The 21,807-nt window shown below is 43.1% G+C and overlaps 1 protein-coding gene across 1 annotated transcript in view; it reads right to left on the reverse strand.

Annotated features, from left to right (window-relative positions):
• STK38L (serine/threonine kinase 38 like) overlaps nucleotides 1-6,311 on the reverse strand; it is a gene marked incomplete at its 3' end in the record, with an annotated part of 45,537 nt that extends 39,226 nt beyond the window's left edge. Inside the window, exon 1 of the mRNA XM_084205622.1 lies at nucleotides 6,282-6,311. The remainder of the gene's footprint in view (nucleotides 1-6,281) is intronic.
• Nucleotides 6,312-21,807: the final 15,496 nt, after the last annotated feature.

The raw sequence follows: 21,807 nt of genomic DNA on the forward strand, positions 1-21,807 counted from the left end.
GTCAGAGAACAGCCACACACCTGTTCAACCAGAGCTCTTTATCACTTTAGTGGAACCAACCAAGCACAAACAAAACCAATAAAAACCAGTGACAAAGATGCAAGTTAATGACACCAGAAATTACACAATTCCTTTCTTTCACCTTATCTTGAAAGTCAGAATTTGCTGCGATGCACTTGACTGCCTTCCAAGACATTCAACTACAGGATGTGCACCACAAGGCAACCTTACTTCAGAGAATCACAGAGTGGTTGGGTTGGAAAGGACCTTAAATAACATCCAATTCCAGCCCCCTGCCACTATCCCAGCTTGCTCAGAGCCCCATCCAACCCTGAACATTGCCAGGGATGGGGCAGTCTCAGCTTCTCTGGGCAACCTGTGCCAGGGCCTCACCACCCTCACAAGGACAGTTTCTTCCTCATATCCAAAGTAAACCTCCCCTCTGTCACTTTGGAGCCATTGCCCCTTGTCACTCCAGGCCCTTGTCAAGAGTCTCTCTCCATCCTCTGGGCTCCCTTCAGGCACTGCAGGGGCACAATAAGATCACCCCCAAACCTTCTCTTCCCCAGGTTGACCAATCCCAGCTCTCCCAGCCTTTTAAACTGCCTTGGTAAGTCTCACCAAGAGTATGTGCTACACCAATGTCTGATAAGCCACAGCCATTACTCCGCTGCATGGGAATGTGCTTTAACAGCTGCCTGTTACCTGTCTGTACCAGCTGTGGCTCTCACTGATGAATGACTGCGTCCCACATCCCACAGAGAGCCTTGTATGCAGAGCACAAAATTCCCTTATAGTTCCAGAATTTACAGCTTGTTAAATTATACTTTTAATTACTGTTAAACAGGCTTCATTCTACATATCCAGTTGCTACTGTTTGAAGGAACAGGTACTCCCACTAAATCCTTACCTTGTGATTAAATTTGTTCTCCTTTCCTGCTCTGTGAACGCCACAGAGCACAGAACAGAGCAATCTTTAACTTCAGCTGTTGTAAGAAACAACAGCTGTCTTTAAACAATGCAGTGCAATGCTTTTGTCTGGGGAGCTACTAATGTAAGCTTTCCTTTTCGTACAGGACTCAGCAGGCTAAAAATTTAGTGACATTTTAAGTGGAACAATTCTTTCATCATCAGGCTGATATTTGGCTGCCATTCTGGTTACCTCCCTTATAAGGCACCAGCAAGAGGGAAGGGCAGGGAACACATTATGCAACTGCTCATTGTAAAAAGTAATTAAAACAAATTTTAAGAAATGTCTGTAATAAACACTTTTCCAATAGGCAAAAGGAGCCTGATGCTATTGGTCTAAGGTCTACCACTTCTACTGGACTATCTGGGAAAAGGGGATCTCTCCTGAAAGGTTTTCCTCCGTTTTTTCAGGAAACAGTGGAGCACTGAAGCCTGTGAACCAGCCCTGCCTTCTCCAGAGTCTGGTTCTAATCTAGCTAATCAGCCAAAGAGGCAGCTCTGCCCTGGGTAATGAAGGGGCAACACTGGGACACCTGTGTCCTGTCCCCTTCTCTGTGCGCAGGTGAGATCCATGGAAATCTAAGACATCTAATCCCAAGTAAAGGGTAAAGGGTTCTGTGGTGAGGCCATCCACATCTTGGCTGGTTTGTACACAGCAGCCCTCCAGCAGACAAGGAAATATCCTTTGGAATTTACCTATCAGTTAAGATGTAAGTTGGTTTTTACCAGTAAAGTCATAAAAACACTGAGACTTTATACCCACAGAACAGACTCAAGAGTCTCCAGAGCAGCAGTGATCTGGCAGGAAGAGGTCCCCATCTGTCCTTTTGGGGGTTCTCAGTGATCCTGGAGGAAGTTCATGGCACAGCATAAGCATGCCAAGAAGCTGTCTCCATGTCCCTGTGGCAACAGGGACATGGAGCCTGTACCACCAGCAGAGCCCCCTAAGCACACACAGATCCCCACTTGTGACAAGCTGCTCCTGCCAAGCCCCTCTGCTTTGCTGCAAAATTCAGCAGCCATTCAGTCAGGTGTCCTACTGAAGTGATGACTTTGATTCCCTCCTCATCCCTTGGCTATGGGAATGGAAGTTATGACTACTGCCCCTTCTGTACACTCCTGTGTACAAAGCTGAGTGTCTTTGCCACTCCTATGGATTGGTGTGACCCAATATCTTCATTTTAACTGCAACCAACTGAAGCACAACTCATAAGCATTATTCTACTACAGTGGCTCAAAAAAAAGGCCTTCAATCAAGTACAGCTTTCTGGAAAAGCCAAGTTTTCCAAGAGTTTGTCTGGGGGATGGTCGGCTGGGTTTTGTTTTCCTACCAGGAGATTTAATTGCTAAAATACTTTGGCACATTTTATAAATGCAGTACTTAATGTGACATTACACACAGTGCTCTCAGAATTGTAAACAGTTGTCTTTATTACACAGAGTAGAAAAAGGTTTCACAACCTTTCATCTGGTCAAAGACAAGAAAAATATTTTTTGTTTCCCCTCTGTGGAAGGAAATTTAACACACTGCAATATACCAAGGTCTTTGCTAAGACTGGAGCTCCTCTACAGCGTGTCAGTGATCACAGGCTCAAACTCTGGAACATAAGAGACATAGCTAATATAAGTTGCAATACAGTAAATACTCTTCTTCTCCCATACAGATTTGAGTTATCCCTTTACTTCCTCCCTGCCATTTCATTCTGTCACCTTTGATAAACTCCATTTGTTTGCATGACCTGCACACACCAAACCATCATGGATGTTCCCTGTTACTAAAAGGTGAATAGTTGATTCCCTTTTTACTACTTCAGGACATTCTCACTCTTGTGAAATCCCATAAACCCAGGCCTCCGTTTTAATCAACCACTGCTCTTTTTACTAGTAAAAACAAAGACAACTGTTCCTTAGACAAACAAAATCCCACAGAAGTAGTCTTCCAAATTCTAAGTCTCTTTTCTTCACATTCTGATCAGTTATAGCTGACCCATGCTTTCATGAGAGTTAACAAATTTGCAAGTCTGTAGGTATAAATATTAAAGACACACAACACAAACTAAGTTTCAGGTCTACAGTACAAACCAGAATACAAAATCCAACACCTAAATTACCAAGAAATCAGGAAATCAGCTACTTGAAGCATAAAAATTTATATTCTTTCCTGATCCACTGTTTTCCTTTGCTTTTTTAATCTGATAAAGTATTTAATGAGATATCAGTGCATGCCTTACAAGATTACCTGATTTCACAAGTAAGGCAGTGTTAACTATGACAACTGCTCATTTTAATGCTTCCCATACTACATATTTCCCACACTACTAATGCTTCAAATTATTTATGACAAGGAAACTGAGCTTTTCTTGATCATTTATTTCTTCCCCTACTTCCCATTTTGTTTTATATTGCTAAGAGGAAAATGTCCTATTACTTCCCCACGCAAATACTGGAGCAGTGAGACTGCCAGAAGTTATTCTGTAGTTTTAAACTACAGACTTGCAGGATTTTCTGTATACCTATCAAATTATAAAGTCTGCTTTGCTGCATTTGACAATTAATTTCTGAGTCTTCAAGACAAGACTCTGCCACCTTAAATACAGTTCACTATTTATATTCATAACACAAAATAAATAACTCTTCCCTGAGTTCCTACCCCACAGTACTAAATTGGCTTACCCCAGCATAACAATTTTTTGCACAACAAAAGCTGTTATTTAATCACCACACTTGGAAAAATTCTGCACCAACCCATCTCAAAAATTAGACTCCAGTTATTTATCAAACCCATATTTTCAAGCCACAGCAATGCAATTACCACTAGTGGCAGGTCTGCTCTAAGTGCAGCTATATGTTGAAACAAGCAACAAGAGAAGATTAAATGATTTCGTGGACAATTGTATGTTTGATTTATGTCAACTGCCATTACCCTAAGACACAAAGCCTCTTTCTGGGAGACTAAAAGCAAACCATTTACCATATAATATCAGCTTAGCAGGCTTTGTGCTGATGAATACTGCATTCAGAGAAGCAATTCTTTTCATTGCAATTTCCATGTCTACCCTGCACCTCCTGGAATACAAATATCAAAGTTTACCAACTGGCTTCACATTTTAACTAATGCTCAGCTTAAACTTGGTGGGAAGAACAACATTTTTATTGGAATAAACATGGACTGAGAAAAGCTGAATCTGTAGGGAAGAGATAAGCTTGAAAGCAAGACAAACTCACTGCCTAGACAGATCCAGAGGACACAGACAGTGACTAAGCTCCTTGTGGTCACCACAGGATTCAAGAGCCATCCCAAACTACAGCAGTGACCCAAGTGATTAAAAAAACTCCTACCCACTATTCAAAGTTTGGGGACAAAAAGACAGATGAGCCAAGGGAAGCAACACAGAACTCCTGAGAAAGAGGTGAGCACATCTCTGCCACCTGCACTGAACTCCAGTGTGACATCCCATATAGCTCCAACCCAGGAGAGTCCCACTGGGGACTCCACTGTGGATCAGGATCAGACCACCCAAGGTCAGCTCACACAAGCAGGGCCACAACAGATCATCTGACAGAAACCCAAAATTTCTGTTCTCCTGGGAACATTCTCTCACCAAGACCATAGGCCTGGTCCAAGTCCACTGCAAGTTAATGATGGGGTGTGCATTTGCTGTTTGGTTTGTTAAGACAGACTACCTTTCTGAAAAAAAAGGGCAGAAAGAAATAAAGCATGATACCTGTCCTCTGTAAATATTTGCTTCTGAATACTGATAAACTGGTGGCTTGGGATTTGTTTTGTTATCAAACATTGGGAAATGTTTGAGAAATAAGTGTTTAGAATTTTTTCAAGCTCTGTTAAGCAAAAATATTTAAATTTAACTTATAGTATGCCATGTACATTATGAAAAACAAATGAGTCCACAGAGCTATGCAAATTTGACTGTTCCTATCCAAGACATTTCTTAACAAAGCCAGGAAAACATGTCTACATATGACACAGAAGGTAAAATTGCAACAATTCTATTGGATACAGTAACAGATTTCTCAAATGCAATGGGGGTGCCCACTGATCATCACCTCTCAGGTCAGTAGCCCGTAGGCTCCTATTTCTTTTCACTCTTCAGAGTAAAAGTAAAAGCTGATATTCTTTCATTCCTGAAGGATAAGGAATAAAAACAATTTTTCAGATTCCTGTGTATATTCAGGCATCTTTTATGGAGCAGGCACAACTCTAGTGAGATTTATTAGCATCATAAACACTCATAAACAAGATCCCTCTGTTTTAAGTGACTTTAAAAAACTGTAATCAAACACTGAATCAGTACACTTGACAAACCCCAACATCTACAGTCAACAAAAACCCCACAGCTCGCCACAAAGAAGGTAAAAGCAAAACCAGTACATCCCACCAAATATCTTACAGGAAACTCCTCTTAAAAAAAAAACCCTAAACAAAAACGAAACGTCGGCATTGCTTCTGATTCAGAGGCTACAGCAAGGTTCACTTATTCCCAGTGTGGATTTTCCAAGAGGAAGCCAGGTACATCAGCGGAGGCACGCGTGTGAACTCTGCTATTCTAACCCAAGGCGTTCCAGATCAAGTAAAACCAAACAACAACTGCGCGACCTCTGTAAGTCCCTAGCATTTAACTTTTACCTGAGTCAATGAGAATTGTCTGCAGACACAGAGCACGAGCCGGACAGCCAAACCACGGGGGCCTCAATCCCAAACTCCTCCGGCTCTGCACAAGGTTTGGGATTTGCTCCTCCCGCCAGTGGAAACTTGTGAAGGTTGTTTGCTTTTCTAAGCGCATTACGGAGATAATTTCGTCCCTTTATTTATTTATTTATTTCTAAAGAGGGCAGGACACCCTTAAGCCCAGAGCCACGTTCTGTAGCACGAGCACAGCCCAGCCCTGACCCTGCCGGCGGGGTCTCCGCACAGCCCCGGCCCCGCTCCCCGCGCCGGGCTCACCTCGGTCCCCGCACCGACACTCCCGGGGGCACCTCAGCCTCCCAGCCGGCGGCAGGGGGACAAGCCACCCAGGGGGCTGCGGGAAGAGCCACCCCAGGGGACAGGCGGGCGAACTGCTCCGCAGCCCAGAGCCACCCCCGATCGTCCCCGCAGCCGAGGCTGAGGCTGCGCTCCCACAGCCTCCACGGCGATGGCTGCTCCTGCTGCCTCACGGTGCGGGGGGAGGAAAGAGAGGAGGCAGAAGGAGATTCCCAGTCTCCAGCGGCAGCGCACCGGGCTGTTTCCGCAGGCAGCGCCGGGGCGGAGGGTGCCCGGCTCCCCTCAGGACCCGGCTCCCCTCAGGACTCACCTCCCGCCCGGTCCGAGCGCGGCGCCGCCCCCGCGCTAATGGCAGCGGGCGGGCCCGCGGTGGGGGCCGATGTTTACCCGCCGGCTCTCGCGAGAGCCGCGCGCCGCCGAGCCCCGCTCCGCCATTGGCCGCGCCCGCCGGGGCGCACCGCCCGCCCCGCCCCGCCCCTGCCCGCTCGCCCCGCCCAGCCCCGTCCCGCGGCGGTGGTGGCGGCGGCGGCGGCAGTGTCCGGGGGCCGGCCGGGCGGGAGTGGAGCGGAGCGGAGCGCCGGGGCTGCTGCGGGGCTGCCGCTGCAGCCGGGCCATCCCTGAGTGCACGGCACAGGATTGTGTCCAGACGGTTCTGGAATATCCCCAGCGAGGGAGACTCGCCATCCTCTCCGGACTCGGTCACTGCCCAGGACAGAAGTTCTGCCTCCTGCCCAGGTGGAACCTCCTGGGCTCAGTCCCTGCCCGTTCCTCTGCTGCCATTGCCGGGCCCCTGGAGCAGAGCCTGGGCCCTGCTCAGAGCCCTCCCTGCAGACAGGGACACCCAGGGCTGAGGGCCCCTCTCAGCTGGGGCTCCTCTCCAGGCTGGACAGCCCCAGCTCCCTCAGCCTTTCCCTGCCAGAGATGCTCCAGGCCCTGAATCATCTCTGCAGCCTCCACTGGCCCCGCTCCAGGAGCTCCATGTCCCTGCTGTGCTGAGGAGCCCAGGGCTGGACGCAGCACTGCAGATGTGCCTCCCAGGGCTGGGCAGAGGGGCAGGATCACTCCCTGACCTGCAATCCCTGCTCTTCCCAGTGCACCCCACGATCCTGTCCCTCCAGCCCGGCATAAACCTTGGCACTCAGCAGGCTCAGCCAGTCGGGACTCCCTGAGGGCTGGTGGCTGTGACAGGTCTCACAGTCAGGAGTTAGACTGGCCTCAGCTATGCAGAAGGCAAATCTGTGAGCTCACACTGGAGGAGTGACAAAGGACAGTCATGTGCTCCCATCACGACATGGAGCATGTGGAAGTGAGGGAAAGTTTGTCATGATGTCATCACTTGACTTGAGGAGAGTTGCTGATGAGGAGGACTTAACTGACAGATTTTATTTATTTTACCTCGTTAGTCTTTATGTAGAGATAAGGAACTTGGGAGTTCTGTGCACTAAAGCAGATTTCTTGCCCAGAGACCTCACAATTTCAAGATCTACAGGCAGAGCCAGAGAATCCACCATGGACCTCTCAGAGTACTGCGAACCTACCTGCTGAGACCAGCTTTTGAAAGCACTAGGTTTGAAATAACAGAAGCCTAAATTTAGCATGTTTTAACTTGAATGAGGTGCAGAAGTGCTTCCTGAAGAGACTGACTGTCCTTTGGGACATCTGAACTCAGGTCCCACATTTGAAACCTGCAGAAGTTGTGCACTCATGTTCACCATGTTGGAAGTACGGACACATAACCCAGAAACAGAATTAGCAAGAAGGAAAAAGACACTCTACGATAAATAAATTCAAAATAAACTGGTTATAAATCTAGAAAAGTGGTATTTCACTAAAGTTCTCTTCCCAGAGCAGAAGTCCTTAAAAATCTCTGTCAGTAACAGTGAGTGACAGACATCCCTATCCCCTAGCAGGAATGGGCACTGGTTTTGGCTGGGGATTTTGGGTGTTAGTGAGTTGTAAGCTTTGATTTCAGTACCTTACTCCTGTCTGCTCCCCAGAGCTGCCACGGGGAAGTCGGGGGAGGCAAGGTCAGTCTGGGAGGGATGATGAGGCCCAGCTGTGACAATGGAAATGGAATGAATATTCACAACGTGACGTTCCAGTTCCTGCCTTGCTGCTGGAGCTCCTCTGGTGGGTCCTGCCTGCCAGCACAGCAGATGGCAAGCACTGAAAGGCTCTTGTGCCAGTGGAAAATTACCGAGTTTTGTTGGTCCTGTGCATGTATGTGGATGTGTGAGGGGGAAGTGGGGCAAACTTCCATTTATTTAATTATTTTCAAGAGAGAAAGGGAAACAAATGGTTCCCTAAGACTAAAAAAATTACTGGCATATAAAGAACCAGTCTCTTGTTTTAGAGGAATGAGGCATGTCTGTTTGCATTTCAAGTTTTCTGTATGATTCCATATAACTTTCCTCATAAGTCAGGATTGTAAATTTTTCTAAATAAAAGCGCAATTAAAAAGAGAAACAGTATATTAATAAAAGCAGTGGCTGTTGCTTAACAGACCTATGGAAAATGAAGTATTTCATGTTTCTATTTTTGTGTGGCTGTAAAAGTATTTATGTTAGCAGACATTCCATCACAAAACACACACAGTTTATTTTAATTTTCTAATTTTAAATATATGTTCTTAACAAAGCTGTACACACAGAAGGTTATCTCACTGCTATAAAGGTCTGATTAATGGGTTCACCACTGTTGCAGTTGAAGTTAGTGGGCTGGTGCCTCATGAATATTGGAGCTTGTCCATAGTTTTTGGAAGTCTGCACACCTAAAGAAACTTACAACCAAATGCTCATCCTGAAATGAACCGTGGCAGAGCCAAACCAAGCAGATGAATTTATTTGTTGTTGAAGGAGAGCAGACAGAAATACCTAAGGTTTTAACCCAAACTGGGACACAGTGTAACCATCACCAACAGCCCAATAAACTTTTATTTCTGTGTATTTCCAGAGTTAGCCCATCATATAGAAATATAAGTATCTATTCACCGTGTAGAAGGGCAGCAGCTCTTTAAGCTGCCAGACATAGGAGTTAGACAAACATTTTGAAAGAGAATCTTTGCTCTGAGCATGCAAACTTGTGCAGGCTGCGTGCTGTGCCGCTCCTGCAGGCTGTGACAATCCGCCAGGGTCCTGCGCCCTCTGCTCCGGCTGCAGCAGCAGCAGGATCCACCCCGGGGCGCAGCAATTAAAGGCAAACACAAAAGCCCAAATACCTCTTGTCAAATTCCACCGAACCTCTGAAGCCTTCAGAAAACTCAGGGGAACGTCTGTGGCAAAGCACAACAATGTTGTCCTCGTTATTGTAGTTCAGAGGAGGGAGAGCTTGTCAGAGCAAGGACAGTGATGTGAGGGTTTGACGTTTCTTTCTTTGCAGTCAACTGGTGTAATGAATCTAAATTGCTGTATCAGAGTCATGCTGGAGATGTCTCTTGGAAAGATTCAGAGGGGGTTTTAACCATGAAAGCTCCCTCTCAGCATCAGAAATAACCTAGAAATGTTTAATTCACAAGTAGTTTGAATCTAACTACTTAATCAACATTTAGGAATCAGTTCTGACGTTCCTTTCTTTCTTACTCTTTTCCTAATACAGCCCAGGTGTATTTCTTAACAATAAGCCAGAGAAAGTCCAGAACACTTGAGATCGGTCAGAAAATAATGCAGAGCTGGGTAAGCATAGTGCAAGCCATTCAGAAACATTCCCACAAATTTTCTACTGGTTTATTAGGACCTTTTTAGCTGCTGTTGATACTTCTTGTAGCTCCTGGTCTGTCTAAACAACAGAAGTCTATAGTTTTTTAATATTCAACAGGTAGAAAGCCAGGAAAAAGACCCACATGCTTTATTCTGTTTTATGACACTTTAGTGCTGCTCCACAATTCTGATAAGATTTCACACCTGCTAAGTGCACTGTAGATCTTTAGTTGCCTGATTTCAGTGGGGCACAGTAGTGAATCAAGTGTTCAGAAAATGCTGCAGCATGGACAAAAATGTATTTTCTTAATAGGTGGAATGCAAATTTAAAAGGAGGCACATATGGTCATGCTTCATATGCTGTGTCTTACAATTGAATTACACAGTTAAGATCTTGGGTCTGCAAATTCTTGAAGAGTGAGACAACTCAGAAATTAATTTGGTTTATTCTGTGAGACCATTCATAGAAGTAACATTTGCTCGCCCACTTGTTTCCTGCCATGCTCCATATTCAGGAAATCATCATCAATATTCAAAAATACCTAACGACATCAGAAAGTCTGCACTGGTTCAGAGCTGGGCTCCGCCTCAGTCACATTTCTGCCTTCCTGGTGATCATGGCCTGACATCTAGGGAAAAGGAAGAATGGAAAAAATTCACAAAGAATTCCTTTTAAACCCTCTCCCCCTTCGCCTATCCCAATCCTGATGTTGTCTGTGTAAACAATAACTTGAAGGGTTTTGCTCTCCCAAATGTTTGTGTAGTCTACTCTTAAAATCCTGGAAACATCTTGTATTCCTAGCACATGGGACAGCCTATTGAGGGAAATTCACCTCCTTTGGCTTGTCCTGAACCTGGTTCTGAGAGCATCTTGGTGTGGATCCTGAATTTGTTACCAGCACAGATGATGAACTGCCTATTCATGTCAATCCTAGCAGTGCTACTCTTTTTTTATATCCTGTTCCTCCTCAGTTTTCTTTATTCCTAGCCTGGAAGCCATTCCATACTCTCATCAGTCATGTTGCAATGTTGCAATTTCTATTACAATTTTGGAAGGAAAGGAACCAGAATTTCACCATTCAAAGTATGGACAAAACATGAATTTAACCAGGGGAATATAATTTTGGCTTCATCTCTAAATCTAGAGGCAGAACACATCATTTGCTATGTCTCTTAAAAATAGGAAAAAGCTCAATGATGTCAACAAATCAGTAATATTAGTTCAGTTCTAAAAATGAGGTGCCTTTTGAGGGTATTTGAAACAATGCACCTCTGTTCCATACAGGCCACCACAGACTGTTCTATATCCACACCCTTTCTGTGAAAGTTCTAGTTTATACTTTTCTGAAAGCCCAGATAACTTTCTTTATATTAATAGCATCTATGTCACAGGGAAACCATTTCTATTTCCATGTGTATAGTCTAAGGAACAAAGCAACTCATTCAGCTCTACAAAATCAAGGAAATTGGTATAGTCACCTTTTAGACTGTCAGCTCATATCCTGAACATCTTAGCAACTCCCAGCAGCTCTTCCAAAACCAGGATTGCGCCAATTTTCAATACCATTGGAATTACTTCTTTCCTATGTAAGTAGTATTATTTTTTTAGTATGAATTTCTGGCTTGGCTGTGACTTTTGCAGGCAATTTGGAACCCACAGCATAGTTCTTCCTGGCACAGAGATACCAGATTCCTCAGGCAGGAATTAAGGATGTGACAAATTTGATTTGTTTTGTAAGCAATTAAAATATTTATAGCTGAGTTCGCTTAAACAACGTCATCTCTTAAAATATTATTCCTGGATTCTCCTTGGACAAAATCCTTGGTGGACTTACAAGAGACGTATTTAGTACATGATCTTTTTCCATAAACAAAGAAACATGGAAAGTTTGGAAGAAAACAGTTAACTAACTAATAATAACTATTTTTAATTAAGGAAGCTCAGTATTATTCATCAGTTAGCACAGTCAGCATTGTTTTTTCTTCAGAATTCCAGAGAAAAATGAAGGTGACAATTTTCCCAGTCAATCCCAAGGACACAAAATAATATAATAAACAAAAATACTTGTGTTTTCCACATACCTTATTCTTAGTCAGTATATTTGATCTGTTCTTACACTGGTTCAGTGGTGATCCTATGCTTTTTTCTTCTTAGCAAAGATTCTCTGCAGATTCTTTGCTAAATCCATTGGTTTTTTCTCATTATCCCAAGATATGGGAGATCACTGTGTGTTGCAAGCTTAGCCACAGTCTGTCTTCATACTCAGTGTTTGCTTCATATATGGTGATGAAGTGCAGCTTTTCTGCCTGACATAAAGCTCTCGAAATAAATTAGGGAAAAAAGAAACTGGAACAAGATGTAAACAAAATGATGCAACTTGCTGTTACATTCTGTTCCCTGTTTTTCAACACTACTGCATCTATTTTCAGGCCTCATACAGAGGTCCCAGTGAACACAGCTTCTGGAAGAACCTAGGGAGAGGATGTTCTGGCTTGGAAGGGCTGGCTGGCATCACAGCATTGTGTAGCTGGCGCGGGAGAACCAAGGACAGCCAAGCAGGCACAGGAGGCACAGAGACTGACCAACCTGACTGGAACTGGAGCTGCCACGTCTTGTGATGTAACTCAGAACACCACACTTCAGTCACAGGGCACAGGCTGGCTCTGGTGCCACAGAATGGGGCTGAAGTGACAAGCTCTCCCTCTTGGTATCTCTTGGATTGATGGTCAGTTGCAGGAGAGTCAAAACCTATGGTTCCAGAGCCTGTAGCTGAGTGTATGGAGCCAAAATGGGAGGTAAGAGGATGGATTACAAGGAAATGAGATAACTCTCAGTGGGGCTGTGAAGAAGCACTTCTGGAACCATGAAAGGTTTGTGCAGAAAGGACTGGTGTGAGCTTAGACCATAAGCTTTGTGGTCATGCTCCATTGCTGACATGAACGATCCAGCTGTACCTCAGAGGAGCTGCAAGGAAGGGAGGAGATTTTGGTGAGGGAAGAGATCAGAGCAATGGTCAGAGATAACCTGAGAAAACCACAGGTCCAAGGATCCAGGAATCTCAAGAGCAGGGCTGCTGTTTCCATGGTGGAAGAAGCAAGAGATTACTGGAAAGAACTTGGAAGGTTTTTCTAACCAAAATTAAGCTAATCCAAGGTTAGGGAAGCACTACAAATCCTTTAAGGCTCAAAAATCTTAAACCAGCTCTCCCCTCCTAAACTTTCACAAAATTTACAGAACCATGAGTCTGGAAAAAAAACAAGATGATGGTGAGGAAATCCCAGGGTTTAGGCAAGTTCTTTAGTTATTTAATCTTTTCTGCCCTGTTCCACCACTACTCTCCATTTCAATTGAATAATTGAAAGCCTGAAAAACTCCATCCTAACTACTTCCACAGATATGCAACTCCTGCTCTGCTGAGTTCTTGATTTACACTTCCAGTCCTTTCACTCTCTGTCTTCCAGCTCCATTCCCTAGAGCCTGCCCTGTTTCCTAAATCCACTTAGCAGTACCTGACTGTTCTACTACGTTTCCCCAACCACTGACAGCCTGGCAGAGGTTCTCCTCTGTTTCCAGGGTGTGTGAAGCATGTTCTTGTCATGCCTTTCATCACTGGTTCTTACTGAACAGGATAGGGGGTGTTCTCCATGTTGTTTGCTGTTTGTTAACAGCAAAAGTCTGTGCTGGATTTTTAATGCTAATCTGGTCTTCAGTGACAAAGTGGCAGAAAGGACATTTCTCCAACTTAGGCAGCAACCAGTAAACTTTGGTTCTGCTACACAAAGAGAGAAAGAAAACTCTTTGCAGAACTAGAGCTGTCAGCCTTTGATGTCTGGGTATTTCTCACACATCAATGAAATGCAGGAAAAATGTTCAGGGTTAAAAAAATGATAGTTCTCATTTTGGCAAAGGTCAGTTCTGAAATGAGCTGGCTTTTCAAATTGGCTTAGCTACCTTTAGCACCTAATGTGAAGCAGGAGATTCTAGGCAAAACATTTCAAAACCAAAGTGTAATTCTCACTTGAAAGGGGGGTTTAAGAGACAGTTTTTCTATGTGTCACACAATTCCTATAAATATACAGAAAATTAACCCATTTTTTAGGAGAAGATTAATTGTTTTGCTGGTGAAGTCTTAATAAGCTATCAAGAATCAGTTTTCAGTTGACCAAAATATTATGGGATCTCTGTCCATTTATCTGTCCTAGTTACAAACACATCCACGCACAGTCTGTAACTGAATCTGGCACATGAAGACGTAAGTGTACTGGCCTAGGCAGCAAAATCTCTGGCATTCTGAAGCTTTAATGTCAATAAAGAATATGTACCCTCTCCCATTCATCCCAAAAGTCACCCTCTGAAGGTTTTCCAGATGAAGCACTAACTGCTCTGACAGCTTCCCAACAGCTCTGGCATTCCAGCAAGAGTTTTCAAAGGTTACTAAGGAGATGGACTGGTCAACCATTGCATCTGTAGGTCAACAATCACCCTGTGAAGACCAACCTGCTAAATGGGATGACATTTTGGAGGCTCACCTCTGTTGCAGGCAGAGTTTGCAGTGGTACCAACATCTGCCCAACTTAGCCTAGAGATTTGTTCAGTTTTATTCCATTTTTCACAGTAAAAAAAAAAAAATTATGTAAACATGCTGCAATTTCCTTTTTGCTCCTTTTCTTTGTGAAACTTACTTTTGTTGCCGTCCTTTTTCCCTACCAAGGTAATTGCAAGCATAAATTCCGTAAGTAGCCTTTTCACTTTTAATATACCACAACTGCATCCTGGAATATAATGATCTAAGCACAGTCTCCGTCTGCAGAAGAGAAGAAAGTGATTTCAAGCTAACAAAATAGCTACAAACTTAATGCAGCCTCACACTTGTTTAGACTACTAATGAGGGAGAGCAATGAAAGGAAAACAATTCTGTTCCATTCCACTTATCTTGTGGGCTTGGATCTTTAAATGAAAATAATCCAATTAATCGTCACAGCATGAAGAAAATAGTTGGGTCTGATAAAAAATGAGGCAGAACCCTAAAGAAAAAAAAAAAGTATGTTTAAGGTCTTAATTTAAGCCAACAAAAGATCTGGTTCCCATGGACCAATTCCAGAGCCTTCTGTGCATTGTCCCTGAATGGGTCCAATGTCACAGAGGTGGAGTAGCCAGCTCGGGCTCATTACACTGCACCAGCAGGACCAGTTGTGTAATGCTGGATCTCTCACTGTCCTGTTGGATGGAATTCTTGTGGAGCCCTCAGGAGCACAGAGCTCTGTGCACCAGTGGATGGAGAGCAGGTAATTAAGCCTGCAGTGCTCGAGCCTGCTGTGGAGAAAGGCCACGGGGGGCCCAGGGAAGAAAAGCTTTTAAAAACTGCATCAAACATCAAATCCAGGAGCTCTGTTCTTACCCTGCCAGTTCCCAGTCAAGGATCTGCCACGTTTTTCAGGAATTACTGTGATTCAGATGCACAGGCGATGAGCTGCCAGCAGGGTGGCAGTGGAGCTGGAGCTGCCAAAGCCATTTCTCAGTCTCTCCAAAGGAACAGAATGTTAATCAATGTACTCATTTTTCTCCTTCCACTGTAATTAGCCATGCATGACCACAGTTTGACCACCTGAGTTAACTCAAAACTGTGGGAAATATCAGTGTACTCAGAAGGATTACTGACCAAAGAGAGTAGCTATGGAAGGACAAGAAGCAGTCAAATATCTGGCCTGGTTTGGTGGGGGTCAAAGCAAACAGTCAGATGGTAGGGAGTGCAGACAAAGAGGTGTAAGCATGGACAAAAACTCTCTTAGGTTTCTATGGTTTAACTAGTCTCCTGTCTCCCTGGGACAGCAGCACTCCTTAGTAAAAAACATAGCTCCAAGGCTATTTCCAAAGAGATTGCATATATTAGAGTTCTTCCACTAGCTGGAAATTTTTCATCAGCTGAACAAACTAGGAAGCCCTGCTCTTTAATGAGACTGCTGTCCTCCTTCCAGAGCAGCTGTGGCTGCCCCTGGATCCCTGGCAGTGTCCAAGGCCAGGCTTGATGGGGCTCTGAGCATCCTGGGATAGTGGAAGGTGACCCTGCCCATGGCAGGGAAGTGGAATGAAATGGTTTTTAAGGTCCCTTCCAACCCAAACCACTCTGTGATTCTTTTCCATACAGAGGTGGGGGACTGACCCACAGAGAAACTGTAAAATCACAACTGAAACCTTTATTTTTGCACCCTAAGTACTGGATACTAAGAAAACATCATGGCAGTGAATATGGAGAGGAAAAAATGTGTTGAAGGCAAACAGCAATCAAATTCTTCAGAGAAGCTGGAGAAATTTATCATCAGAAGAAAATATTCCAGAAGTGAGCAACTGGTCAAATAGTTGAAGGGGCAAAAGAATATCTTAACTCACTTTTCATAAACATTTGTTGTAATAAATAAGACCTGGAAATGTACAACAACAGGATAACATGAAAAATGGCAGAAATAGCACAACATTATGTTTACCTCCTAGCATAAATGGAATTGCTTTCTAAATTCCCTTCTAGATCTGTCTGTGCCTGTGAACCTGGAGCACAGCAACACTGGCTGGCAGGGACTCTGCAAATCATTATGTCCAAACACCCACTTGAACTGGGGCTGCCACCAACTCAGGGGTTGTCTTGTCTAGCAACGTTCTGAAAACCTCCAAGGTTTTCAGTTTGCATCTACTGCAGTGTTTTTCCATCCTCTCATCAAAAACATATCCTAGTGTCCAATCTAGACTACCCAGAAGAGTTTGTGGCCTCCCCATCTTCATAAACCATCTTACAGTGCTGAGAATTTGGCTCTTCTTTGGCTTGACATTTTTGTAGCTCCTCTCCAAGCAGTTTTGTTTTCTTTTAAATTCATCATTTTTAAATGATTATGCTACTTTACAAGATGCCAAAAGTGCTATGTGATCCTCTTTGTAACTGGGAGTGGGGAATGGGTCTCTGCACAAGGAGCATTTGCTTATCCTGTGGTTACAGGAGGAGCACAGCCAGTGAGGTCCAAGGACATCAGTCAGAGAGAGGAGAGTAGAACAAGGAGATCCAGAGATATTTGTTTTTCTTTAGGATGAAGTGCCTTCTTTTCATTTTGAGGCATTTGTATTTTATATTACAAACTTATTAATCAACTGGTAAACATTTCAACCTCATAGCTGGGACTGTGAGTTGCTTCTGCAGCTGATAATCTTCAACCAGCAGTGGCCATCAAGAGGTGTTGCTTCTTTACTATTCCCTGAAAGGTGCATTGGCTGTAATCTCATAGGCCTGAGCATCCTGAAAACTCATTTTTCTACACATATGCCTATGGATACTGTAAGAATCACACTCAGCTTCTGCTCTGGGATCTCTGCTCTGGCTCTCAGCTTCTGGGATCACCTGGAATCTTGGTGGAGAGCTCTAGGACTGTTGCCATGTATTCCTGTTAAACCATCTGGCTGAGAGATTTTTTTTTTCCCCTAGAAGTTGTACTGTGGCCTGAGCTCTTGGTGGCACACCGAATGTTGCATAGATTTAGTCAGGCCTTTTATTGCCTTTTACTGCCCATTAGAGGTTTTCTGGCAATGCATGCTGGCACTGACCTGCTGTCAGTGTGTTTCTTAGGCTGCCCCTGAGGGTGGTTTTGCTCTCATCTAGTCTCATCTGATTTTGCTTTTTTAGATGATTTTTTGTTAGACAACATCAGTTGCTGCCAAAACAGGCATGAAACATACAATGCAGTAAGCAGGTATTTAGGTGAAACATTTTGTGAAAGTGGACTTCACTGAACATTTCTGTACCCTGAGGTTTGGGGTGCTTTGGGCAAAATCCAAAGCTGTGGCTCTCCAAGCTAAGTTCAGGTGTAGTAATTGAAGTTTTATCACAAGAGATGCTGATCAGAGTGTTCTGCTTGTTCCTCCCCTCCCTGTAAGGACCTATTTTATTGAAATAATGTTAAAGTAATTCCTTACAGTCCTCTACAAAATATTGGTGAAACTGAACACTGCAAGCACCTCTGCTTTCCCCTTATTTAAGAAAAAATCTATTCCAAGCAGGTTTTTTTAATACTTCTGCTGTTCTGGTTTGTCACACTAAGCCACACCATTAATTTTAGCTCAGTGATCACGACGTTTGTGATTTTTGGAGCTTGCTCTTTTATATCCATTCTTCATTTGATTTCAAGTTCACATGCTGTATTTTGCGTGTAATCCATAGTCTACCAACTACATGAACAGAGCTATCAAAGTAAAAACTATCACTACATTTTTAATAATTGTCTGCAGCCTGGCCCAGGATTTCCTTACTATTCTTGATTAGGTAAAAAGATGAAAAGCTACTTCTCTTGCCAGTAAAAATCACATTTCAGTAGATGGACTTTTAAAAATATCATGATGTGGCACAACTAAACCCAAGAAGGCAGAGCTTATGCCGTTGTGTTATTACCCTGTCCAATTGTGCCATTCCCCTGTCCAAGAACTATTTTGAATCAAGTAGAATTGAAAAAAAAAAAAGTCACTTAAGAACTCCTGGAAAATAGAACATTTACCAAGAAATAATTAATAAGTAACCTACTGATAAAGCCGCTTCATGCTTCAAGTGTTACCACATCTGGTCTAGCAATTTTGACTTATCTAATGGTAAAACTTCCTGGTTTTGTTTTAAATTGCTGCAATTTCTTCCCCTTATGTCTAAAGCACCAGGCAATGCCTTCAGTAAGCCAGAGCACGTGGCCAGATGTCCCAGTTCTTTGTGGAGCAGTGGCAAGTCACTTTTGGTACAGTGACTCTGGAGCTACCACATCTTCTCCAGGCACACACTTACCTCATGGAGCAGATAAATACAAGCACAGATAAAACAGGGCAAATAGATGGGTTATTTGTAAAACTACATCAGCTGTAAGCAGGAGAGGTTCCCAGAGACGGGATGGCTGCAATGGCATGAAGCAGGTGACATATTTCTGCTGCTCTTGCCTGTAATGCTGCTCTGAGGTGTGTAGTAACACCAGTGAGACAATCAGGAATAAAAACAACACATGCTTCTCAATTAAAAATTTCAGCCAAGACTACAACCCCTTTGCTTGTGAAAATTTCATCACACCCTTCTTCAAGTGACACCTCTGAACAAGTTTGGGGATCTGATAGGAAAGGGACTCCTTAGAGAAATAGCTCCCAAATGTGAGCGATTGACAAAAGTTCAAGCAATATTTAAATCAGGCACTGAAACTCTCAGCCCAGTTTCTTAATCTCTCTGAAAAACACTCCCTTCAGCAAGACTCCTGATTAGAGCCAAAATGAGATATTTTCAGGTAAGGTGTTCAGAGAAGCAGGCACCATCCATGTCATTGTCAATGACAGAGCATGGCAGCACTTACCCAGTTCCAGTTCCCAGCTGAATTTCAGTCCTACACTGTTGAACTCAAGGGATGCTGCTCTTCTTATCCATTGTCACCTCTGCCTTCTTATTCCTTCCTATTGCAGTGAGGTTTGTCCCTTGTGGCACCACGTGTGGGACAAAGCCTCCCTGACTTCTGTGCTCTTCTGTGTGAGGGTTTGGCTTTAGTGATAGAGCTGAGGGCAGCAACCACATCGCTCACACCTTGCCTCTTCTCTCTCATTAATGGCTTTTATCACCACAGGATCTCTTCCTCCAGTTATTCTTCAGAGGAGAAAGGACCCTGTTGATGTCACCTGTCTTCTCCTGTGTGCATTCTAATGATGACATTTGAATTAAAAATAGAGAGAAGGACGATGTTGTAAGGAAAGTTGACTACTAGAATGGCTAGAGAAGTAAGAGCAAGACAAATTGCAGGTCTTGTTGAGCTAGGGTGCTTGAAATAAAGGGAATTAGAGATGCAATAAGTTGGTGATTTTTATATAGTATCTATCTTGCCAACAGAAGGTGATTTATCTTATACTCAATGCCAATCCTATAAACACACAAGAGGAACTTTGTAAACTTTACCTGAGTGTGGGAAGGAACATGACCAGCATTAAGGAAATTAGCAGGAAATTTCTCAGGAGCTGTGATAAGGGGCAGCTTTTAAAAATGCCTGTGTGTGCATGTGTGTGTGTTGATGTGTATTTGAAGGAATCAGGTTTACAAAAAAACATATCTATCAAAATCCCAGTGCTGGTGGAATGAAGTTTGACTCACGCTCCTTAAGAAGGGTGGAGTGCATGGATTCAGACCTGGCCCTTTGCTTTATGTATTTCTCCATTTGGTTTTACTGTATGAGTCACAAAGTACCTAAAAATTCACAGATGGAAAAGGCTGAGAAATAGCACATCTTTTTTTATGATCAACTGGACCAATTTACCATTTCAGACAGGAAGGACAATAAAATGAAATTAAGAATCTAACCTTTTACTGAAATTACTTCATGTATTCCCTCATTCAGTTAGGGAATATGAACAGTTCTAGAAACCACCAAGAAACATGAAGTCATTTGTAAAGCAACATGAAGTCATTTGTAGAAAGCTCAGATTATTACATCATCTGTCTGAACAGAGATTTATTGCTGCTAAAGTTCTGTGCTGCAGAAACACAGCATCAATAAATCATCATTTACCTTGTCAATAGCTTTAATAGGAGAGGGAACAGGCTGGAAATTTTTTTGGATGCAGTGATACTAAAAGAAGATCTGAGACTGGAGTGTTATTGCCATTAGAAATAACAATATTTACTTGTCTTTTGTAGGGAAGGTCGGGATCAGACCTGCATTAAAAAAATTCTGCTTTGTGTCATTCCTTGTGGATGTTGCCACCCCTCTGGCTGCCAGAATTGCTCATGAATGAGGGTACAGTGAGTGTTCCTCACTCACGCCAGTGGAAGTGACTGATAACCTCCAGCTCGTGCCAAAAAGCAGCAGACTGGGAAGATTATTTATGCCCAAATATTTGTGAGGCCTTTGCAACTGGAAGTACAATATAAATTCTGAATACTGTTGCTTAAGTGTGTTGAGCTCTTTGCACCGTTGAGGAACTGCAGTTTACAATGTGTCCTGTCTTTATGGGGAGTGATTTTAAATGATTTGCTGTTCTCCAAATTGTTACTGTGTTTAAGGTGGTTACTGTGTAATTCTGCAAAGCAACATGACTGTAATTTTAAGGTTGGTATGATGGGAGTTTGTACGACCAAGGCACTACTAGCTCATCCATGGTCTCATATGTACTTTCCATTTCTTGCTTTTATACTGTCCCTTGACATTTTGTAATCTTTTTGAGTATTTCCTTACTGATTGGGGATTTTGGTGCAGAAATGTATTCCTTTCTGTAATTTTAAAGAAGACTGGATAGGCATTAGTGGGTTTTTTTCCTGTGTGATACTTCTGCTTTTCATTATACTCATTAAAGACTACACCCTACATTTAATTTTCCTTAAATTGTATTCCTAGAACTCTTAATTCTGCACTCCCTTCAATATAGTTTACATTTCTGATATTTTTTAATTGTCTGAGTGTTTAACAACCACAGTCAAATACCCCTCAGTTTCCTCCCAAGAAGACTTAAAAACCCCTTCAAAAAAGTAGAATTTGTTCCAAAAGAAATTTCCAGTAAGGAACTGAAAACAAGCCTTGCTATTTCTAATGTCAAGCTATTTCACATCTGCTTTTACATCAGAAGAGAAACTAAAGTGAAAACACTCAGCATCTTTCCTGTTTGCAGGTTGTCTTTAGAAGGGAGCTCAAGGCTGGAATGGGTAGAGTGGCCCTGTATTTATTGATCTCACCTCAGTTGTCACCTGTCAGCTATAAAAGCTCTTAATGTATCAGAGGGAAGTGCTTCAAATGCAACGTGGGGATTTTACAGCAAGAAAATTGCTTTAACTGGACCTCGGGAATTGCATCATTAAGCAGCAGTCTCAATGCAGAGGTCACAGTAATAAACTGATAATTCTTTATATTTTTTACTGCATCAGAGCTGAGGGATGGAAGCTGCATGACTAAGGATTTATAAAACCAATCTCGTGGTGACTGCAGTCTTTAAGCTAAAGAAGGAATTTATGCTGCCTGCTCATGTTCACAGATGCTCTGTTTCTCTATTACTGTTTCAAATGTTAGAAAAAGTGAAGCTGTGGACATGGGATTTGTAAAATTTTTCTCTCTGCTTTACAAACTGTGGGACAGTGACCCATAGATGGGTTTATGCTCTGCAGTACA

The sequence above is a fragment of the Fringilla coelebs genome (genome assembly GCF_963513975.1).
Source record: "Fringilla coelebs genome assembly, chromosome: 5".
Classification (NCBI taxonomy): Eukaryota; Metazoa; Chordata; class Aves; order Passeriformes; family Fringillidae; genus Fringilla; species Fringilla coelebs.